The sequence below is a fragment of the Podarcis bocagei genome (genome assembly GCF_964188305.1).
Source record: "Podarcis bocagei genome assembly, chromosome: 11".
NCBI classification, from domain to species: Eukaryota; Metazoa; Chordata; class Lepidosauria; order Squamata; family Lacertidae; genus Podarcis; species Podarcis bocagei.
In genome coordinates, this window is record NC_138136.1 from 29,923,186 (window position 1) to 29,948,583 (window position 25,398).

A 25,398-nucleotide genomic window follows, 5' to 3' on the forward strand; every position below is an offset into this window, starting at 1 on the left:
TTGAAATTAAAAGCCAAGGGAATTAACTGGGGAGTCATAAATCACAACTGGGAAGCATGATACACCACTGGCTTTAGCCATGCTCCATGCCCACAATGCTGGCCAGTTCATGTAGTTAGGGCAGTCCGATACTACAAGGGCAGCCAGCTATACAAACTATGGAGATTTACTTGGCAAGCAAAACTCCAGCTTTTTCTTTATTTTTAATATTTTAATTAAGATGGCTAGAATTGTTACATAAATGCCAGGCCAACTTCCGTTTAAAAATAACCATCCAAGTTTAAAAAAAACAGCAGCAAAGATCAGGAACATTTATCAGAAAGGTTCATGATTCTGATAAATATTTAAGTGTGCAAGGCAGAACCATTGAGAACAGTAAATACTTTATAGCTGGCACTTTGTCAAAACTCTAAGTGGCTCTGCCTTAGAATTTTACATCATCATTGAATTTACAGTCATTTGATAAGTGGCACAAGGTAAGAATTACTTCTTTCTAAATCTAAACCAAGCCATAAATCTAACACAAGGGTTCCTCTCATTGTCCGTTATCGTCTGATGACAATGCCTTTTACCTTCATTGTCTTGACAGAAATATGATATGTAAAACTGTAATGTCACATCACTCACAGTGATTTAACACTATCCAGCCCAAACCATTTTAATCAATCAAAAGTGTCGCTTTTTAGTGTAATGATTTTGTGGTGGATTCCCTGTGTTTAATGTGATATATAAGTCATATCAGTGACTTGATTTACTGTTTTATTCCAGAGTCTTAACAGCTCAGAAGGCCATTCTTGCCTCCTTCAGAAACCTTCAGAGTTAGAAAACGAGTATCACTTGAAGCACTTTAAAAAAAACAACATAATTATTGTAAAAGTTAATTGAAGGGGGGTGTAACCAGAGACTACAGGGAAGGGGAGAAAATGCAATTGAAGGCAGAAAAGAATCCATCAGGTAGTTTTTATGCTGTATGAATGGCCACTAGCTCAGTATAAAACTGCCCTAATAATATTTACTTGGGAATATCCTCCATGGAAATTAAAAAGGAGTTACTTCAAAGTCAGTATGCATAGGATCTCAGCCAAAAGCCCACAGCTGAGGCAGGTCATCTCTGTAAACAAACAAAAAACCACTCTCCATTTACAGGAAGTTAGTGACCAGAGTGAGCCAGTAGGAGTGTGTTGTAAATGGCAAAGAGGGGTGGATCTGTGGATATTGGGATGAGTTCATGGCTTGAACTCATTTTCTCTTTGCTGGGTTGTTCTTTTCTCTTTGTTCAGGCTCCTACATCACCTGAGCTGAGCTGTTATATATTCCCCCCCCCCCTTTTGCCGGTTTGGCAAGCTGGAGAGCTTGCACTGACAAATCATTCAAAATAGGGAAGAATTCAAAGTTGCGCTAAGTGCCTCAGTTGAAGGTCAAGCAGCTTGATGTGGCTGATAAAAAAACATGATGAACTTGTAAGGCTGTGTTAACATAAGCACAGAATCCAGATCATAAGAGGAAATAGTTTTGCTCTATTCTCTGCCGGTCAGACCACATACAGCATCCAATTAAGAGTGCCACATTTTAAGTAAGACGTTGACAAACTAGAGCACATCAAAAGGGTGGTAACAAAGATGGTGTGGGATCTGGAAACCAAGTCATGTAGCAAACAGTTGAAATAGTTGGGTATGATTAATCTGGAGAAGATAAGGTGGATATGGGACATCGTGATGGTGGTGAAGGGCTGCCATGCAGAAAGATGGAGCAGACTTACTGCTTGTTTCTCCAGAGGGCAGACCGAGAACCAACAGGTATAAGTTTCAGGAAACAAGTTTAGGCTAAACATTAGATGAATCTTCCTAAAGAGCTACTGAAGTGGTGTACAAGATATAAAGTAAGATTTAAACAAAAACAAAAAAGCATACAGACTGCAACACAGTAATACAATTTATAGTAAAGGTAAAGGTACCCCTGACCACTAGGTCCAGTCGTGACTGACTCTGGGGTTGTGGCACTCATCTCGCTTTATTGGCTGAAGGAGCCGGCGTACAGCTTCCGGGTCATGTGGCCAGCATGACTAAGCCGCTTCTGGCGAACCAGAGCAGCACACGGAAATGCCGTTTACCTTCCCACCGGAGTGGTACCTATTTATCTACTTGCACTTTGACGTGCTTTCGAACTGCTAGGTTGGCAGGAGCAGGGACTGAACAACGGGAGCTCACCCCGTTGCAGGGATTCGAACTGCCAACCTTCTGATCGGCAAGTCTTAGGCTCTGTGGTTTAACCCACAGTGCCACCCGCGTCCAAAACAATTTATACACATGTTCAATTAATGTTCCATAATATTACTAATCACTCTTCAAGGAAAACCTTCTTAAAGTGAAAGCATTTCAGCAGCCATCTAAGCATCAAGATGCTTGGCACCTGCTTAATTTCAGCTGGCAATTGATTCCAGAGGGCTAAGCTGCTGCAACACTAAAAGTTCAGTTTCTAGTAAAAACTAAGTGTGCCTCTGGGGCAGTGCTTCATCTGAGGAGAGCAGTTTCCAGGCAGGGGACATTTACTTAAGTAATCTGGCCCCTGAAGCAAATCCGTGAACTGTGCCTGGTAGCATAGTTGCAGCCACAGCAGCTCCCTCGGAACAGATGTCATATGCTGATGATGGCATAACCCCAGTCAACAACCTAGCTCATGGGTAGGCAAACTAAGACCTTGAGGCCGGATCCAGCCCAATCGCCTTCTAAATCTGGCCCGCTGATGGTCCGGGAATCAGCGTGTTTTTACATGAGTAGAATGTGTTTTTTATTTAAAATGCATCTCTGGGTTATTTGTGGGGCCTGCCTGGTGTTTTTACATGAGTCGAATGTGTGCTTTTGTTTAAAATGCATCTCTGGGTTGTTTGTGGGGCATAGGAATTCATTCTCCCCCCCCCAAAAAAAAAATATAGTCCGGCCCCCTACAAGGTCTGAGGGGCAGTGGACTGGCCCCCTGCTGAAAAAGTTTGGTGACCCCTGACCTAGCTGCTGGTTGCAACTTCTGAGTTAAGCCCAAAGGAAGCCCCACATAGAGGTAATCTGGTTTCAAGCATACTAATGCCAAAATTACCAATATTCTTCGTAGCTCAAAGTTCCAGCTCCTTCCTGAAAGAGGGCTGTTGTCTTCAAGCCCTGCTTGTGAGCTTCCTGAAAGTATCTGGTGCCCCCTGTCAGAAGGAAGATGCTGGGAGACTCTTCTGATTGTAACCTCCCTGCACTCAAGCTATTTATATTACTTTGGGGGTTCAGCAGATGCCACTCAACTTTTTTAGAATACTGTAGCTATTGTCCATGTTGATCCTGCAGCATTTGCCTCTGTGCTTTAGTCATATTCTGTGCTTCTGCCCACATGTGCAATCTAACCATGGATTACAGTCCTCGCATAAACTAAGAATAATGCAGGTATTTTATGGCAAATAATGTATAAACCAACCCCAAAATACAACAGAGACGAGCACCCAGCTGAAGGTTATACAATTAAACTACAGAGCAGTTGGAAATGGGACCACTTCCCTGATGTATTTTGCTTTACAGTTTAGGAGACAAATCTGTTAAGGTCAAGATAAGCATCACAAAGGTGTCACCTTCAGTAGGACTGATCATTCAGCAATAGCTCGCAGAATTGCTGAGGCCCAAACAAAATTGGCCCCAACTGAAAAACAAATTTCCCATGTAAAGTACTTGAGCTCACACAAATCCAGAAGCACAAAGAAAGTTTCACCTACTTAGTCAAGATCAGCTTGATAACCATGACAGTTTATTGGTTTTCAATGCATCCTTTCTTGATAAAATTGAACTGCTGTAGGCAGTTTAAAAAACCCCAGTGTGCTTTACGTAGGATTAAAAGTGTCCAAACTAGTTGCAGAGGTTGTATTTTTCACTCTTTGCTGCTCCTTCTGCAATAGCCACCTGAAAGTCATATTTTATTAAACAAAAAAATTCTTTCTTGCCTATAGGGCTTAATGAAAGATTCCAAGACAGGCTGGAAAAATACGTGCTGGCCTTCTGAGTTGTCAAATGTTAACTGTGTCAACTATGGACACATTTCAAATAGAAGATAAAAATTAAATGATTCTCTGGCAGAATAAAGTTATATCCCCAGAAAGGTTAAATACATCTCAATCATCAGCTGTCAAAAAAAATAATCATAGGTTCACCCCCCCCCCCTTAGCACAAGCTAGGAACTTCTATTTGCTACAAGGCATAAAGTTATTTGTCTAATGAAAGCAACAGCTATAAAACTATATTACTCTACTGCAGTTTTAAGCACCAATGTTCTGAGGTTTGCCAGGCAACCGTTTTTGTATTTCATAACTCCATAGTGATACATCAAAAGGTTCCCTGATATGATGCTGCTCAGCTAGTCACAAGGCTTATAATGCCAAAGTGAGTTGAAACTGCAAACAAATATGGATGTTGCAAGACACTGCAGCATGCCACCACAGCTGCGGAAGACATCGCTAAGAAATAGCTGCCATATACATAGAGATCTCAGGTCATCTGAGATGGGTCCTTGGGGGCTGTGAACAACAGGAACCAGCCCTACACGACTGATCACATCAGCAAAGCCATATCTTTGTCCAACTAGTCCTAATGACTCACTGAAAGAAAATTATATTAAGTACACTTACTTGCATGCTGCCCAGTGCATTATTACTACTTGCTTTTTCAAACAGTGAAACCATTGAGACTATTTGGGTAAACCTGCCTCAACTTTCCATGGGAGCACCGGGTCTCTAAAGGGAAATCTGAAACAACTATCAGCCGATGAAATGAAAATAAATAGTGTACCGAAATATTGCACTAATCACATAAATTCCAACGCTGACCTTAAAATAATTAAAAATTGATGCTTTGAGCCTAATAGGGCTGTGCAATCATATTTAAATCTAATAACTTCTTAGAAAGAGAGAACTTGTATCAAAAGGTCACAACACACTTTAATTGCATGACAGTCTATTTACTCTTTATTCCCGAAGTGAAAAAGTCTAATTTCTAAAAGACCAAACCAATAATTACCTATTATGAAACTATTTTAGTCAATATCTAATTTCTAGATATTGATTAGTATTTAGACATTTAAAAGATACCCTATAGCAACAACAATATATTTATCAGACTACTCTTTTTGTCCGTACTGACTCTTGTAAGCATTAATGATATTGATTAGAGGCATATGACCAAAAGGTCAAAATATTCAGTCACTTAGTTATTTCAGCAACGGAATTATTTCTACAAGTGAATTCTGCCTTTGGAGTTATTTGTGTACAGCTTTACAAAACACTGGAAGGCATAACAAAAGCAACAGTTTACTTAAAAAAAAAAAACTTCATGAATTTCAAAATGTGAAATTGAAACAAAAAAAGATGTCAGTGTGCTAATTCAAATTTATGGGAACTCCCTCCAGAGTGCACAGGACAACAACAAGCATACAACTGTACAATGCTCAACCATAAAAGCCATTGATATAAGCCATAGCCTATGCAATAGCACAAATCATGGCAGCCAGCTATACGACAGTGAGAGAGGGTGATGGGAAATGGCAGTTATATTGCTAGATAACCAATTGTTCTGAAGCAAGCGTTACTTCAAACCATCATGTTTATACTGCATGAGAAAGATACTGACAAAATACCTTGCTTATTGTTCTGCTGCATGCATGATCCAAGGTGTTCATGTGCACAGACGTGCACAGTGTAAAGTGTTTGCATAGGGTCTTGCTTTTGTAGTTTTCACAAAAAGGCCTGTTCACCATGAGGACATTGTGTTCAATAAACTCATGAGGATTAAGACAGACTTGTCCCCTGCTATGCTTGGCATGCAGTGCTGGCTGCAAGAGGGACCTGGGAACCAGTGGACCCAATTCTGCTCTGGGAAAGTGTGGTGAGAGTTGAGAATTATTATTATTATTATACATATTTGTATACCACCCTTATTACCAAGGCAATGTACAGCATAACAGAAACAATACATGAATATCTAAAGTTTTTCATAGGTCATATCTAAGCATCAATAGAAACTGGCATTAGAACAGCCTGGACAGCTCAGTTGGTTAGAACATGGTGCTGATCATGCTAAGATTGCAGGTTTGATCCCCATATGGGACAGCCGCATATTCCAGCATTGCAGGGGGTTACCTTAGAGGACCCTCAGGCTCACTTCCAACTCTACAATTCTATGATTCTATGATCAGATGTCCGGGGGGAGGGAGGGCTAAATAAACTGATAACTTTTTACTAACTTGTTAATATTGCTGCCTGCCCTATTTCCAGAGGATGACCTGTCCACAATGTGGGTGCCACCATGAAGAAAGGCAACCTTCCAAGTTGCCATCAGATAAATTTCCATTGTCCGTAGGATACACCACAAGAAGTAAATTGGTTTCTTCTAATGACTTCTTTTGATGTATTTTAATTTGTTATTGTCCATTTTTAAAAAATGTAAGTCACTTTGAGACAAAAAATATAATTTTAGTAAGCTAAGCAACAAATAAAAAAAAAAATCCTCAAGGAGGGGATGGTGTTCCTTCAGATAACCACTAGAAAAATGAAGGGGTTTTTGGGGGGGCACAAAATTTTGGGGACAGCAAAAGGAGAAGGGCAGCAAAATTCAAAATCCTTCCCAGCATGGGTGGGGGAGGGGGGAAAGACCAAGAGAGAGAATAAGGTGCAGTGTGTCATGTGAAGACGAGGGCAAGGACTCAGAATTCACCTAATGTAGGGTGAAAAATACCGTTATATGCTGGCACTGGGTAGGGGAACCAGCAGCTGAACTAAAAGAGGTCTTCTAGGTTTCTCCTTCTTTGGGATTGTAGTTTTCTATACCTTGCAATTCAGGAGCACCTACTTGCCCCCTGCCCCTTAAAATCCACTGCATTTTTATAGTGGAGCAGCAGATCAATATGATCAAACCGTGGGTTTAGAATGCTACTTCTATCAGAGAACAGTTGATAATAATGGCTGCTCATTTAAAAATACGGAGTGTATAGTGAGCGAAAAGACTGCTGTATTCATCATGCTGTAAAACAGTCTTAAGAACTTTTCACTTGGTATCAGGGGGATTTGCAGAATGTTGTAAAACCATATTGGCATTAATTGTAAAGGTTAATGAAACATTTTTACAACAGCAACAAAGTTCAAACAAAGTACTTCCCTACTTTACACACACTTATACATAAATACCTGCTGTACTATAAAACATTCTTGTCAAGTAAAACTCATAGGAGATATCAAAGTGTTTTTATTACAGATGGGTGAAAAAGGCTTTAAGAATTTCAACTTTACACCTGTGTGGCTTATATAACTAACTGGAGATGACAGAGGAAGCCGGCAATCAAATTTGCTGAAAATAAGCCAGTACAGTGGTACTTCGGGTTACATACGCTTTGGGTTACATATGCTTCAGGTTACAGACTCCGCTAACCCAGAAATAGTGCTTCAGGTTAAGAACTTTGCTCCAGGATGAGAACAGAAATTGTGCTCCGGCGGCGCAGCAGCAGCAGGAGGCCCCATTAGCTAAAGTGGTGCTTCAGGTTAAGAACAGTTTCAGGTTAAGTATGGACCTCCGGAACAAATTAAGTACTTAACCCGAGGTACCACTGTACTAGATGTGTTTTTAAGGGGGGCGTTTTTAAGGAGCACTGCTACTGTGAGATCTGCTCAATGCCTTCCCACTGCTCCACTGCAGTCAACAATGAGCACAGCTTAGGCAGAAGGGATAGGGATCCACCCAGGGCCCCTTCTGAAAATGAATAGTGCTCTTCAGTTACTCCATTTGAACTCCTGAGAAACCTTGAGAATCCCATTGCTCTGCACGTTCAAGAAGGCCCAGTTTCTTCTGTTGCCTGCTAACCTATCCTTGAAAGGAGAAACTCACCTCAGAGGCCAGGAATGGGAAGCAGGTGAAGCTAGTTCCCATGAAGATGAGAAAAGCTATGCCCATCTCTACTCTGCTTGAAAGAATTGGAGCAAGAGTGCTTGCATGACTGGAGTGCTCCTGCACTGGTTCTCATACTCAGCTCTGATGCTGGAAAGGATCTGGGCAGAAACAGAGGGAGAGTACTGTCTCCAAGAGCATAAAGAAACTGATTCAACATCAACAAGAGAAGGCAAGGTGACATATTCTCCAAGTGCCCCGGTTTTTCAGCAAGAGTCCCCAAATTACAAAAGCATGGCTTCTTATTTGATCCTGGAATGTCCTCATTTCTCCTGTCAGTGCCACTGCCATCAAGCTTGGGGGTGAGCGTGAGCTGGCACTTGTTCTGAGCAATGGTGGAGGCTGAGAGGGACATAGCTGTCAATTTTCAGATTTGAAAATAAGGGATCAGCAGCCTCACCTGTCCCAGGGACAGTCTACGGGATATCTAACAATCCAGGACAGCAGCGGGAAGCAGCACTGAAATAAGGGAATTTCCTGCAAAAAAAGGGAAGGTTGACAGCTTTGGCAAGGGAGCATCCATCCTATTACCTCCCCATGGCCGCTATTGCCAGCCTCCTCCCTTTGGCAGCTTGTAGCAGCTGCTGGAGAGTGGACAAGGAGGACGAGAGGCTGCCACCGATGCAAAGGCCCAGTTTTGTGTGACACACCAACTCTGAGGTGTAGGCAGAGAGCAGGGTGGTGAAAATGCTGTGTGGGAAGGGGGAATGGGGTGGGTCAGTTTGGGAGGAGAGTGAGAAATGTCCCTATTTTCATCTGAGAATACGTAACAGCTGCAGGTGTGGTAGAAGCAAAAGCAGCCGCCTCTGTGATTCTTTTTCCTCAGGGAACAGCTATAAGGGGGCAGGGAGTGTTAGGAGTTCAGCCTACACTCGAGTCGGAACCTGGCAGAGACACATGCCCAACTGGCGTGTTCTCTCCCTCCTGGTTGATCGTTCGTGAGCTTCATAAGCTTTCTTCTGCCCAAACATCACAGCGACCGATGCCAACCAACGCCGGCACAATTAGAGATCCGCAGAGTCTTCACAGCTTTGCGTAACAGACCTCAGCAACTCAGCATTTTGGCTAATCTACTTTATTTACATATAAACACACACGCAGCACTGCAACATGGCTCCCTCTCTCGCTAGCATCAGACAGCAAAGAGAGGAAAAAACACAAAGGACAATAGTCCCACTTCACGGAACACAGTAACACAAACATCCTGTTTCCGTCACTTCCCACTCTGTGGAGTCAAAACACATACCATCATGTGAAAGACAACAATCCTATGACTGCAATCATGGATCAGGAATTCTAACAGGGAGGACCTAGCTAAAGAGGTCCTTACAGCAACAGCTGCAGCAGGAAGTGAGACAGTGCTGCAACACCCTCACACTGAACAGTCACATGGCACAGCAGTCGGAAGCTGCCTGACGAATAAGCTGACCACCATTTAGTCCATGATTAAGAGGAAAACTCCTCTCCCACACAGTGCAAAGTAACAAAGTGTTTATTGTCTCCAGACACAAGACACAGCTAAACACTACTATCTAGTATCTACTGTTCTTCTGGTCTTCGAAGTAAAGATCCATACGTGAAGACAGATCCACTAACACTGTCACCATGCTAGCTAATGTGGTAAAAACCACTCTCTCACAGATTCAGAGTCAGACCGTGTCAGCAAACACCACAGTGTCGGGACATAGACATGCAACAGGACTTAATGAAAGCAGTGCCCTAGAGACTATTATACCTGTCTCTACATTCTTGAACCAAGGAGAGGGTGAATAACTTGGCAAGCCATACATTCGACCTCTGCTCTGTTGCTATGGTGATCCAGTGCACCTACTATCTTATCTCTGAACATCCAGATGTGGGGGATGTGCTAACTCAAGACATGAGCCCAAGCACTGTGTGATTTAACCCCTTGTTCACCTGGGGCCTGGGGACACTTAAGACCAGGACTAGATCCTGGAGGCTGACCATAGAAATATAACTATTGCTCTCTTTTATTAAAAATGCACCATGTTCATAATGATTTTCTATCACTTTAGAAGCCCAATATTTTTCTACCTGAACTAAAAACAAATTAAGGAATGAAATACAGCAGCAAGTGATGCCAATAGCATGAACAACCATCTTTTTGGGGAAAAAATGCACTATGCTTCATTGGGAGGGAAGCATTATATTTATCTATTAACCAGTGTCCTTGGCTATGACCATTTTCAAAAGATGGGCCTAATCTTGGTTGCATGTATTTGAATAAATCATGACATGATCTGGAAACTTGGCAAGTACATCAATGATTTTATGTCTCGTATCACACACTGGCTGCATGTTTAGATGAGAAGATTTTCTCTCTTTACCTTGCCTCATTAGTTATTATGCGGCAAGGCATGCATTACCACGTGCATCCAGCCTGCAGTTCCCAAGACAGAGAGAAATCCAGAAATGCCATAAAATTCATGCATTCTTTGCTGTGCTACTTATTATCTCGTGGAAAGCTAGCAGGACAATTAGCTCTGCTGAAAAGTGCATCTATAAACTGACAGATATATTATCATTCTGCATATTAATATTGCATGACGGTGGAACCATTAAAAAAACAATTAATAAAGCGGCAACCTTCATCAGTCACAAGCTCCGTATCAACCTGCAAATCATTAGAAGGAAACAATGATTCCTTTGCCAAAGCCGTGTCCACAGATGCTTTTCAATTAGCCGACAGAAAAAGCAACCCTTTGCTAAAGAGTCATGTGGCTAAATCAATTACATGGGTTTGTGGAGTTTCTTTCTGGAACCAAGAGAGGCTGTCTAATAAAAAAGTTTGAAACTACCATATTTAATCACAGAAGCTAAATCTTAAATTGTGGTTCAAAAAGGTTGGGAAGGCCATATCCTATGCAGACTGTTTCCTGAGCATTTCTGAACAAAATGCAAACTGGTCAGTTACTATTCACCATGAAAACAAAGGCTGTGTACACACTCCCATTTAGTTTGCATCCAGTGACTTCCCACTGCTGGCTTGTGAAGCGGCATACGCACAATGCTAGACACAATCCATATCTAGCCTGTTTCTTAAGAAATACTGTGTTTCAATGCTTTTTTCTGCAAACCATTTTTGACTCAAATTGAGAAAAAGAATGACTTGGCTACATTTTAAGTCAGTAACGTATACACAGCAGTGGCGGGCTTTGGGCTTTAAATTTTCAGCTGTGCTGTGTGTGATACCAGCATTCGGCACACGCCTTCTGTTTGTCATTTTTGCTGCTCTCCCTGCAGCGCCCTAGCAGCTCAGCACCCAGGGCAGATAAACCAGTTGTTCCCCCCTATATCCACCACTGTACACAATGTGGAACCTCTGGAGCCAATTGAAAGTTATAGATGCTTCTGGGTATCCTATGTGGGAAACAAAATGCTCAACTAGATGAACATGGATCCTGATCTAGCAAAACCGTTCTTGTGCGGTTATTAATTTAACTATTGCATCCTTTCTCTGCCTCAACCCTTTTAATCCTGCATAAAGAACACTGGCATGTATGTAGATCGATTCAATGTATGTTTCCTTGGAAGTTAAGACCCACTGCCTTCAATGAGACTTGTTCCCAAGTATGCATACCCAAGATACAGCTTACATTCCACATTGACTCTACGTTAGAAGGGAGGGAATTTAATTGTCCGTAGGTGCTTTGTTTTTGAAACATCATTATGTACTTGTACTCCCTGCAAGAACCTCACAATCACTGCCAAACACTTCATATAGGTAATTTAAATAGGACAGTTTATAAATTATAGTCCAACCCCATACTTCTAGATCTTGTTAGAAATACTCCTATTAGGTACTAAACACAATTAGCTTTGTGGCACCTTGGCAAAGGGACCTTTAGAAAGTGAATCCCGTCAGGTTCTGCTTTCATATATGGATTATCTTAGCCTGCATTTTCTGCATTGCCTACCTAGATTATTTATTGTTATTATTATATTATTATTATTCTATACCATCCTTCATCCAATCTTCACAGCGCAGTTTGTTTTATGAACAAGTCCTCTCTTTTCCATGAATTGGTTACGTATATTTTAAAATGGTATATTTTGTGATTTGAATTGGTCATATAAAGTACACGAGATTATTTCTGGTGTGTAGGGTTGCTATATTTCAAACAGCAACAATCTGGACAGAAAAGTTGTTGAACTTTTTTTGGCAGAGTTGTTGAGCTTTATTTATGGATTAAACGAATGTATGTGTTTAAAAATCTTTTAAAAGATTATTTGTGAGAACACTACCTAATCAGAAATATGAAATGTGAGAGAGAAAGAGACAAAAAGGGAGAGACTAAGCTCTGAAATTCTATTTCTGTTCATTTCTTATAGGTTATTATAATCACTACAATTTATTATAGCATGATCACAAAAGAGTGGAAGTGAATTTCTTTATAATTCAAATGCACATTCTTTCCTTCCTCCACCAGATATTACACTCCTTGGCCTAATTACAGTTTCTCAGAAGCTGTAGAAAATGTAGCCCATTTCATTGCAATAAAAGAACAGTACTGTATTCAGGGTCATATCATTTCTTGCACAAAATATATAAATGTGTACCAGTGATATGTTTGAGGGCAGTTCCTGGAATACCCTTGTTTGACCAAATTAGCCATGTGTGAGATTTATCCAACTTTCAATATACCTCATAAAACCCTATGGATACTATTCTTTCACCTACTCATGGTCCCTTCCAACTCTACCATTCTATGATCTGATGAAATGGACTACGAGTGAAAGCTTCTACCAAAATCAATTTGTTAGTCTTTAAAGTGGCACAAGCCTCAGTTTAATATGTAAATATTTTTAAAATTTACATTCCAGAAAAAAACACAAGACCACTAAGAAAGACGACAAAGCGTAATCTTCTACAGACTGAATGCCTAGCATCATCTGCATGGTTCTGACAATATCTCGATCTGCTAAATCTACTAAGAAAAAATCTCCCACCCTCATCAGTTCCCTCCCCTCTTGGAGATTCCATGACATTATCTCTCTTGGTCTTCACCTCTTTCCAACTGCATTTTCAGTGGCCCTGTCTCCTTCTCATGCCTGAAAATATTTGGTCCTCCCTCTTCTTTCCCCCAAATCTTTTCCCCCTCCTATTTTATCTTCTTCCCTTTATCAGAAAATAAGCAAATGCATTTTAATACTTTGATTTAAAAATGCACACTGGTAAAATTGTGCTCTGTTACACAACTGCATGACCTTTCTATTGCTGATGATAGTATTAGTACATATTCACAAAGAGCAAGCTGTTTAACACTCACTGTTCCCAATTTCAAACCTTGATTTTTTTATTTATGTTTTAAAGGTGGGGAGACTAGCAATCTCGAAATTAGAATTTTTAGCATTTTGCCAAGGATTCTTTGGGTGAAAGTCTAAAGTGTTAGCAATATTAAACTGATACACGCTTGTAGTGTGTGTGTGTGTGTGTGTGTCAGAGTCTTAAAAGCAATGCATTTGCCTTGGTATTCCTCGAGTTAGTATCCCAGACGCTTGTTAAACTGTCATTACTTTGAATGAAGGCAAGCCAGTGGGTGTTATAAATACAATATACGAATGGTCTTCTATTCTGACTCTTTTCATGAAAGACTTCTTCTAACACTTACTGTAGCTGTTCTTGGTACAATTCCTGGAGGGTTTCCCCCTAAACCACTCAGTGGGAGTGCAGCTGTGTGTCTTGTGGCTCTAGTCTGTATATCGAAGGAGTTCTGGCATCTTTCCAGCATTTTCAACATTTATATAATACTTCACAGCAGGCATTCCTCTTTCATCTGCAAGTAAAGCATTTTCTTCTTCCTACCCTGTAAGATTATCTCCTGCAAGTAGTGACAGGCCTTGAATCTCTCTTCCTCATACCAGAGTCCGCGAGAGGATTTGTTTTGAAATCTTATTGTTGATTTCATTCTAACCAATCTCTGCTCTGGAAGCATGAAAGAAAAACGAAGGCCTTCTTTCCCAGGGTTGTTGAGCTAATCTATGTGGTTGATTAATAAAAGTGTTTCTCGTAGCAAAACACGGAATGTTGAGTTCAGTGGGTAAAAGGGAATCTAAATCTAGTTGGTTTCAGCCTCTGCTTTCAAAGTTCAATATACCCTGGAACTTAGGAAAGAGTTTGGGGAAACAGACTTTAAAATATCGTATCTGAATTCATGGATTCAAAAATTGGAAAGATCCTAATCCATACTCTCCATACTGCTGATCAAAATTGCCACGTTCATTTTTGGGTTCCAATCTCTCATGGGAACCAGCAGATTCACAGGAGAGTACAAGACCAAAAAACGAGCGTTTTGTGGTCCTGAGCTCACACGGGAGCCAGCGAATTCACACTAGGGTACCAGACCAGAAAACAGAACATTTCGGGATCCAATTGGGATCCATTTCAGGTGACTTCTGCAATTCCGGAATGTCCTCCCTAAAACAAGGTGGTTGAGGGGCATGCTAATCTCAACCACCATGAAAGGCTTAGAAGAGGAAGTGCTTGTCCAGAAGCTAGCAAAACAAAAACTTTATTCAGTAATGGCTAGCAGCCCCTGAACCTGGTGGGGAGGCCTATGGCCAAGGAGGTCACGTGTACTGGTTTTCTTCCCATCCACCTCCCTTGCAAAAATGTAGACACAAAAGTACTGGCGTTGTACATGTAGTTAGTGCCTAAATAAACTGAAAAATGTCTAACCTTGGTCTAGGAGGGGTCCCTGCTGCCACAATTTCTACTGCGGGTTAATGTCAGAATAACCATACGTCCAGTGCCAGATTTACGTATATGCTAAACAAGCTATAGCTCATGGCCCCACTCTGTTGGCGGGCCCCAAAAAATGTAAAGAAAAAAACCTCGATGTACATTTCCAAAATATAAGATAAAAAACAAATAAAATGGCTTTAGATATCCATTAGGTCCATAAATTACCATATAGCATATATTCAACTTAAAAAGCAGAGACATCACCTTGCCAACAAAGGTCCGTATAGTTAAAGCCATTGTTTTCCCAGTAGTGATGTATGGAAGTGAGAGCTGGACCATAAAGAAGGCTGATCGCCAAAGAATTGATGCTTTTGAATTATGGTGCTGGAGGAGGCTCTTGAGAGTCCCATGGACTGCAAGAAGATCAAACCTATCCATTCTTAAGGAAATCAGCCCTGAGTGCTCACTGGAAGGACAGATCGTAAAGCTGAGGCTCCAATACTTTGGCCACCTCATGAGAAGAGAAGACTCCCTGGAAAAGACCCTGATGTTGGGAAAGATGGAGGGCAGAAGGAGAAGGGGACGACAGAGGACGAGATGGTTGGATAGCGTTCTCGAAGCTACGAACATGAGTTTGACCAAACTGCGGGAGGCAGTGGAAGACAGGAGTGCCTGGCGTGCTCTGGTCCATGGGGTCACGAAGAGTCGGACACGACTAAACGACTAAACAGCGACAACAATATATTCAACACACAAAAAAGTGACAATTTGTTGTTGACAAAGGTCAGCTGGACATATAAAGGGCCTCATTACCTTCAATAGCTTAGGGCCTCATCAAACCTGAATCCGGTCCTGCATAACTCACTCAGAAGTCAGAAGTAAGCCCCACTAAGTTCCATGAGGATGACTCCCAGATAAGTCTTGAAGCCTGAATTGGCTAATCTTAAATGTGCCACAAAATGAGCACAAAACATAGGCACCGATTTAGAGGGGATCCAAAATTTCGGGGTTACACATTAGTGAAGCTGACCAGAGGCAAAAGTGGGTGGAACAATGAATGTGACTCTTCTACATTTCAGTTAGATGTTTCTACACTTGCGAGCACCTCTCCATCCAGGCATTGGCACAATTCAAGGACATGTCACAGCCAGGCAAAGTTATTTGACAGGTGTATGGAGTAGGTCTAGTGAAGGGGCACTGCCTAAGGAGACTCCCATGAGCTAAATACAGAGATTTGGGGAAATGCATTTTGCCCTAGCCTTGAGAATCCCCCACCTGACAGGCTGTGACCCACTAGGTGAAGACCAATGGATTGTATGATTGTGGAATGAGGAAGGAATGGAAAGGGCCTCGCCACCAAACAGCAGCTTCAAAATTCAATTCGCACACCTCAGGCTTTTCATAATTATCTGTGGCATTTCATAATTCCAAACAACATTTTCAACACAAATATGTGGCGATTATTATGAAAATGATTATGAGGTGATTATGAAAATGAATTGCGAGTACAAAAAAAATATTATACGCCAGAAATAGCATAGAAAAAATATTTTCAAATAACTTGTAAGAATAAAAAAGCCTCATTAAATAGTGCAAGAGTTATATAGACTCACACGCCTTCTTTGAAACTAATATGAAGAAACCATTATGAAGGTGTTATGTAGGAATGTATTAACACCACTTGAGCCTAAACAGTCCATGCTGTAAAACTTCTCTTGGGCAGTTAATTAAAATCCACCCTTTTCAAAACTCAGAGGAATTTCAGTATTTTTCAGTCTCATGGGAAATATTAAGAAGGGGGAGGATGGAAAAAAAATCATAGAATGCCACAATACTTAACATTCAGAAAATGAGTCATTTTGAAATACTTTGCATGGACGATGGGATAAATATTCCAAGGTACTTGAAACCCTTTGGGGGAAATGTAAAAGGGCTTAGCCATGGTGTGAAATTGCTATTGGAGTGGTGAATACCAATTATTTGTGATTTACTGTAATTTACTTGCAAACCCAAGGGCTTACCCTAAAGCAGTTGATATATGTATTAAATGAAGCATCAAGGGGTGGAGATGGGAAATGCACAGGAAGATAGCAACATCAGAGAGTCAAACAATTTTCTCATTTATCCAGCTGCTATATGGAATCAAGCATTAACTATTTATTACTAAATGTCTAGGGTGGAAAAATAAGTTGGGGAGCAAATGTATATAGCATTTTTCTTTTATCCAGGAGACTTTACTTTGGCAACCATACTAGCAAATTAGTGCAAATAACTGAATGGGGAAAGATGCTATATAATGGCCAAAGGGAGGAAAGGGGGGGGGATGTCCAACTGCTCTCTGAACAGGAGCCAAACAAAACATGACACAATACATCTATGAATAGCATCCAGTGTGGATTTTTAAACATTTGTGGTAACTCTTTAGTAGGGTAGGAATGAAGAGTCTCAATTTGGATCAGGCCCTAGTTCTGGGTGCCTTAAGCCTTTCCCACTGCACTATTTCCCTAATTGGGGGGGGGGGGTATCTCCTTAATTTTGAATATAATTTGTTGTCAAGTTACTCCATCAAAACCTACAGAAGAAAAGAACAATTGGTCCAATAGCTGGTTACAGGCAGTGGTGTAGCGTTGGTTGCTGGTGCCTAGGGCGAGGGCATGTACACACGGGGCACCATCCCAGCCCTCACTGCTGATGCTGACAGAGCAACTCCACCCCCACCAGAGCAAAGCGGGGACACACGGAACCGCCTGCCCATCCACACAGGGGGAAGCCCAGCTGACCAGTGCAGCCCTTGGTTTGCACTCCCTTTAAAATGTGTGGCATGGCCACCCTAGCACACACCCCTACGCTACACCCCTGGTTACAGGTTTCATTAAAAAGTACTGAAATGATAGCCGAAAACTATAAGGTCCAGCAAGAAGGATGAAATGCTCCCTACTGGCTGATAGGATTGTGAGGTCGCTGCTCTGTTCTTTCTTTGCCCATCCCTAGCTCTAGCGCGGGTGGCGCTGTGGGTAAAAGCCTCAGCGCCTAGGGCTTGCCGATCGAAAGGTCGGCGGTTCGAATCCCCGCGGCGGGGTGCGCTCCCGCTTCTCGGTCCCAGCGCCTGCCAACCTAGCAGTTCGAAAGCACCCCTGGGTGCAAGTAGATAAATAGGTACCGCTTACCAGCGGGAAGGTAAACGGCGTTCCGTGTGCTGCGCTGGCTCGCCAGATGCAGCTTTGTCACGCTGGCCACGTGACCCGGAAGTGTCTCCGGACAGCGCTGGCCCACGGCCTATAGAGTGAGATGGGCGCACAAACCCCAGAGTCTGTCAAGACTGGCCCGTTCGGGCAGGGGTACCTTTACCTTTACCTAGCTCTAGAAAACAGAAAGGGGTCAGAGTGTTAGAGAACGGATGGCAGAAACTTGACCAAAAGGAGAGACCATGGGTGCCATGTAGTATGATGTCTTGTCTCCCATGTTTCAGGCAGGAGACCCCAGAGGAGCAAAGGAGATGGAAGAGCAGGGCGGTTGTTTTTGAACTGTAGCAATATGAAGGAACTGAGTATGCATGCACATCCAACTGCCTAAGGCATCTGCAATCTCCCAGGAAAATTGTGCACGCCTAACAATTTTGCACCCCACAACCACTGGGGTGAGACAGAGGGATAAACCCACTGTATCCAAACCATATACAGTAGTGCCTCGCAAGACGAAAAGAATCCATTCTGTGAGTCTCTTCGTCTAGCGGTTTTTTCGAAGCAAGCCCATTGACGGATTAGCGCTATTAGCGCTATTAGCGGCTTTTAGCGGCTTGTCGGCTTAGCAGATAAGCGGATAAGCGGCTTAGAAAAAGGGGGGAGGGGAAAAAACCCGCAGGAACTCGCAAGACATTTTCGTCTTGCGAAGCAAGCCCATAGGAGATTCGTTTTGCGAAGCACCTCCAAAACGGAAAACTCTTTTGTCTAGCGAGTTTTCCGTCTTGCGAGGCATTTGTCTTGCAGGGCACCACTGTACAGTGGTACCTCGGGTTACATACGCTTCAGGTTACATACGCTTCAGGTTACAGACTCCGCTAACCTAGAAATAGTACCTTGGGTTAACTTTGCTTCAGGATGAGAACAGAAATCGTGCAGCAGCGGCACGGCAGCAGCAGGAGGCCCCATTAGCTAAAGTGGTGCTTCAGGTTAAGAACAGTTTCAGGTTAAGAACAGACCTCCAGAACGAACTAAGTACGTAACCAGAGGTACCACTGTATATCCTACATATAGCTATATAGGCATTGGGTACAACTATGTCAACCATTTGTCAACAAATGTCAACAGCACCCAACTAACATAGCAAGATGTATGGACAGCCTAAGGTAGAGGTACTGTAAGGAGCATTGCTGGCCAACATGCAGCCTCGACTTATTAGCTATCCTGGATAACCTTCACAGAAAGTGTGCTGGAAACGGCTAGGTAATAATACAGTCACCTGTTCACAAATTTAAAAAGATATTGTGTTTACTCTTTATTGCCAAAATGCAAATGAGAAAACTGTTCATACAGTTGTTTTGCAAAGTCTAACAGACATGATCTTTCATATTCAGGTAGGTAGCCATGGTGGTCTGACGCAGTAAAAATAAAAATAAAAATAATAAATTGTCCAGTAGCACCTTGTAGACCAACTAAGTTTTTTCTGGCATAAGCTTTTGTGTGCATGCACACTTCTTCAGATATGATTATGATATTTCAGATTAAAAAAACCATTCAGACTCTGATGAATTAATACAGATGACTGAAGTAATATTGCCCTGTTTGGGCACATTGCTCTAGGTGGGCTGGGAGCAGGAGGCTGTGTCAAGGGTAAGATGTCAAAGAGGAGGATGGCAGGGAAAGCTTTCTCCAAGCAGGAGGCAAACTATAGTTTCACTTAACTCCCCAAATGGAGCATCCCTCAGTATACAGTGGTACCTCAGATTACATACGCTTCAGGTTACAGACACCGCTAACCCAGAAATAGTACCTCGGGTTAAGAACTTTGATTCAGGATGAGAACAGAAATCATGTTCCAGCGGCGCAGCAGCAGCAGGAGACCCCATTAGCTAAAGTGGTGCTTCAGGTTAAGAACAGTTTCAGGTTAAGAATGGACCTCCGGAACAAATTAAGTACTTAACTCAAGGTACCACTGTAGACTAAAATGTTTGCAGATGAAAAATAAGGATATAGTGTACCTACACTCAAAACCAAGAGAGAGAAACTAATTATAATTTCTAGCTACCTTATTCCTACTCCAGTAGTCATTTAAGGGCCACGAGAATGATGCATGTTTCAAGAAAAGGCTTAGAGGAAATCATCTAACTTCTGTTTCTTGGGCTGACTGCCTTCTCTCCCAGCTAACAAGTCCGAAATGTCAGTGAGCCCAACACCATCCTTAGATTCTATTAAGAAGTCTATCCCTCACTCTCACTTGATAGACAGCTTCTCAGGCCCAGCTGTCAAGTTTGCCAGATCACTTTTGTCACAGTCTATATTATGCTGATTCTGTTTTTCACGACACTAAGGGTGTGGGGAGAAGGAATATTATACATTGTATTTAGCTCTCTGATTCAAACTGAAGTGTTAAATACTGGGCATAATACATCATTTTGCAGGATTAGATGCAAGAGACTTAGGAGAAATGTGCTTATTTCTGTTGTATTCATTGATGTGCTTATTCCGTTCTAGTGTTAGGCAAACAGTGCTTCTTAGAAACTGGTTTGCTTAATGTCTTACCTGACTTCAACCACCAGGTGGCACTCAATACTAGTTAATACTGCATTTTCCAAATGAAAGTACAGTATTTAAAACGAAGAATGAACTTCTTTTAAGTGTATAGGTTCAAAAAGGAACTAATTGCTTTGCAGAGAGTGGGGGGTGATAGGGGAATGAACTAAATACTGAGGTTGGTCTCTCCCCCACCAATATGAATGCAATGAAATCTGCCCCACCACGGAAAAGGAGGCTCTGGAAAGGGCAAATGTCTCAAAGGTAAGTCACATTTGATGAGTCCTTGTAGCAAGAATTAAGGAAATGGAAAAGTCCCATGAGGAAGCCTCTAAAACTCACTAGATGGTTGTATCCTGACAATATTGCTAACAGTCATCACCCATGCATCAGTACCATCTCATGATGAGCCCTAACTTATTTTTTAAAAAATGGTATTTATTGAAAAAAGAATTTTTAAAAAAAATACAAAGAAATAAAAAGACAAAGTTACAAAGAAAAAAGACAGAAACAGAAAAAGAAAAAGAAAAAATAAAACCATCATTTTCAAATTCTCGAATTTCATTACCTTCTTTCCATGACCTCCTCCTCATCCTCCCATCTCTTGTATCTTGATTAATAATTATCACAGCAAATCCTTTCCATAATTCATAGTATTCTGTCCTTACATTACCTTACTCCATTTTCATCTTATCTTATAAAAAACCTTAAAACTTAAGACTTAAGTCTTATTTTTACCAGCTTCTCATAACCATAACCTTTTTACCTGATTCTTTAAACATTTTTACAAGAGCCAAGTAATTTCATTTCAACATTTTTCCAACGTTCATAAAACATTTCTGATAATAAAAAGAAAAAAAAAGAATAAAAACAATCAATCTTCTTCCAGCGTCCCTTCTCCCCAGTCCCAGGATTGTCAGTCCTTTTCTTTTAACCCATTAGTCTGGCACATTAACCTGGTGGTCTTATATCCGAGACCTTCAAATCTCTTCCATGTCCCTTCCGCAGCTCTTCTTCATATTTTCCTTTCACTCATGGGAACTCCAGCTTGGTAGTGTTTTTGACCCATTTCAACAAATCAGCCCCTTTCTCATAGTCCAGACTAGACTCCATGTGGTATTTTAAAACATGTTTCAGATTCCCTCCAAGATTGGGAGTCCCAGCAGCTCCAAACCTCTGACGGCCCATTGCCAGACTCGGAAAGTCCAAACATCCCTGCATAGGGGGGTCAGTCCAACCCCCCATTTCCAAATCAATCCAAACTTTGTCTTTCCAAATCTGGTTTTTTCCAAGTACATTTATCAAATCCAAAGGCTCATTTTCCTGCTGGGCCAAAAGTCCCTCCATCCCTGGCGCCCAAGATTCAGCAAGGTCCTCTTCTTTCAGTTGTTCTGTCATGGCACGCTCCTGTTTTGGTTCCTGAGTGGGCTCCATATAGTTTCCCACTACCTGTTCAAAGGTTCTGGCCGCATTAGTCATAAAATCCGTCTTCTGACTTAACTGATCCAATAGGGCATTTATTTTACAGAAAGCACCCAACAGTGCTTCTGAAGGCATTGTCCTACAAGGTCACAAATCCTTTCCCACAGTTGTAATCAGTAACAGCTGCAAATTCCCAGGATTTAGTTACAATTTCACAGTTCCCCTCTAGGGGGAAAAACTTCTGGTTGTTCTTTTTCTTGAAAACAATAGCAACAAAGTTTCTTTTTTAAGATATTTTGTCCATATTTGTTCTTTTAAAAGACGAAAGGAAACAACGGAGTCACAATGTTTCTCTTCTTTTAACTATCTGTCAAAGACATTTGTTTCTGGTCAATGAGCTTCAAACATCAATTCTGACACCCCGCTCCAGGGTCAGGACGGTGGAAAATTACTTTGCTTTAGCTTCACTTCTGCAGGTTTAAACAGTTCAGGAAAAAGTCCCCCTTCTTCTCCTGCTACCGAAGGGGGGTTCAGCGATTTTAAATGATGAAAGTCGATCCTTTAAAAGTGATTTTTAAGGCTCTAGTTTGTGTTGTCTTTGCTTTGTTCTGACTACAAGGAAACGGAAGGGTGACTTCCTGTTTAAACCTTCCCATTTCAGTACCAAATTAGGGTTAATTTAAAGTCCAAATTCCTTTTTATTTCGCCAGTTCTTATTTGAAGTCCAAATATTTAATGTTCCAGTACTCACGGTTGGTTATTTTAGATGCCAAATTGTCCAAGGAAAAAGGCAGCGCTCTCCGGCAACGGCTATGCGGCTTCGCTCCACAGAAAAAGCAATTAACTCACAGCACCACACCACTTCCCCCTCTTCACTTCGGAGCCCGTTTGTGGGTTCCTTTGTGGGTTGGGGGGCGCTAAGGGTGCCCGCCGAGTCCCACGGTCACAGGCTTCATCCGCCTGTGATTTCCAGAAGGGTCCCCACTACGCCGCAGCGGAAAAGACCCGTTTCATTCGGAGCTGGTCCCTCCAGTTCAGAGGGAGTCCGCCATTGCCGGTGGCGCCACCCCGGAAGTCCCAAAAACTGATGAGCCCTAACTTAATGGCAGAGAACATCTAAAATTTCAGAGGCCAGAAGTCTGCAATAACATCCGCATGAGACCTTGAGCGGTTCACATCAGCCAGAGTGAGAGAGTATTGGGTGGAATGCTGGTGTTAAGACCCCACATGGTTGATGTGGGTGGGGATGTATGCAATCACAACACCCAGATATTTCCAAATGCAGCATTGCTTACAAATTACTTGTTTTCCTGGAGTCTGAGGGATCAAGGGATCATTTGAATTTTATTTTTGTCCATTGTCAATTAAATTAAATTGAGAGAGTACTGCAAAGTTTGTGGCTAATGTAATCTCATGGCTACATTATGTCATAAGACACTGAGAAGTGCAATCACAGAGCAAAAGCAAACTCCTATACTGTCTGCCTCCATTGAGGAATATTGATATCCCCCACAGCTGCTGTGATTCTACAAAAATGCAGTAAAGTATAAAACAATATTGCCCAAACATGCAGTAGCAGGAGGAATGGGGCTGTTAACAAGGTATTCTGATTCCTTAAATTGTCCTCTTTTCTACAGATCAGAGCTGGAAATCTAGAAGAACAGAGTACACCAGACCCACCAAGTGTCCCTATTTTCCATGAACAGTCTTGGATTTACAGAAGCCATCTCGGTTTCTGATATGATCCTAGAATGCCCTACTTTTCCTTCGAATATCTCTATTTTCATCTGTTACAGAAATTACCGGGGGGGGGAGCACATCTTTAAAGTTGTTAAATGTTACAAATATTATGCATAAATGCATCCTTTCTACTTGAAAGTTCAGGGAAGTTACCTAGCTTTAAAAATCATATAAAATCAACTCCTTTGCCAGTTTCCTCCATTCCAACGCTATTTTGCCTTGGAAAAGGGACTCCAGGAAGTGCCCAGAGGTGACAATTGCTGAGCTGATTGTTGGCCAAGGAAAGCCTAATCCCATCACCAGACTTGCCAAGGGGTCCAGACATGCAAAGGAAGTTCTATTGTACTTTGGGTGGTGGGACTTCAGAGGGGTTTGCCTATGCTAATCTTATACCTGGGTCTTGCCCTGGCATGTCTGCTTATGCTAATCCTGTACCAAGGACTTGTCTGGACATGTTTGCCAAGGTTTAACTTGTGTAACCCCTGTCTACCCCTCCCCTTTTGTGACATATCAATGATGTATCAATGATGCTGTACGAACTGTATTCTGGGATATGGTGGGAAAGTTTTAAAAGTCCTTGTCACCCCATCCTCGGGGTTCAAAATTCCTCTTTGAACCTGTTGAGCACTAATCTTTGGTCTACAGCTATTTGCTCTGGTTGGTGGCTGGACTCCTTCCTTTATTCTACAGGAACCCGCGGACTCTGCCCGATGAGCTGGGTGACTGAGCAGCCTCGCACCTAGATTTTTCCGTAACACATCTGAGAAATGTTGGAGGATATGGAGTTACGTAATCCAAGGAGATAAGGAGCCAAAAAGATAAGTAACTATACAACTTTTAGAAGAAAGAAGCTGAGACCTTGATCTGGAAATCACTCTTCTCCTGTCTTTTTTCTGCTTAAAATCCCCCCTAGGTATTAGTAGTAGTAAGCCTCTCCTCCCTCCAAGAGGGGAGGCGTTGTGAGCAGGACGCGATTTCTGCGTCATGCAGGGGGTGTTACGCCCCCTGCCCCACTCACCTGGTTGGCACACCATGCCCACAGGTAAGCGCCCAACTGGGCGGCTTGGAGGGAGTGTGGTTTGCAGTTTAACTTACTGCTGTGCCAGCTGTTCCGCCTCATTTTCCACCTTCCCGTCGTGAGTCATTATTAGTGAGTATTAGTAGTAGTAGTTTTGTATACCACCCTATACCCGTAGATCTCCTGGCAGTTCGCAGCACAAAATCACAATACAGAATAAAAACAAAGACAACCCAATAACCCCCCCAACCACAATATTTTGAAAGGCCTGGTTTAAGAGGAAGGTTGTTGCCTGGCGCCTAAAGGGAAACACTGGCCTGTAAGTGCTCCTATTGGAGAACAGCCTTTACCAAAGGTTTCACGGGTTTTGAAGACACTCGAACTCGGGACGAAAGGGAGAAACGTGCTAAGAGGAAGCATGCTTGATTAGCCATCACCATGATCAACTCCCGTCCGGAAACCTACGTCCCCACTGTGGAAGGACTTGCAGCTCCAGAATTGGCTCCACGGTCACTTACGGATTCACTTTTAAAACCATGTTTATGAATGAATGAATGAACTTTATTACTGTCACAGACCAGGACTAAGAAAAGCATATAAATAAAGTAGCAGTTAGGATTTTTTTTAACCGATAATTGTTAGAGCAAATGAGGACAAAGAAACAGGCATAGGATAAAACATCTGAATAAAATACAAGATTAAACACGGATAATGGATGGATAAAAACTGATAATTAAAACAGATAAGAACTAAAAACAAAGAAAGACACACAGTTAAAACAACTCTAAGAGCATAAGAACTAAAAGACTTGCAGTTAAAACAACTATA

The 25,398-nt window shown here is 41.9% G+C and overlaps 1 long non-coding RNA gene across 2 annotated transcripts in view; it reads right to left on the reverse strand.

Moving 5' to 3' along the window:
* The window catches only part of LOC308596996, a 493,319-nt gene that overhangs the window by 458,211 nt on the left and 9,710 nt on the right, over positions 1-25,398 (reverse strand). The gene's annotated exons all lie outside the window — the stretch shown is intronic.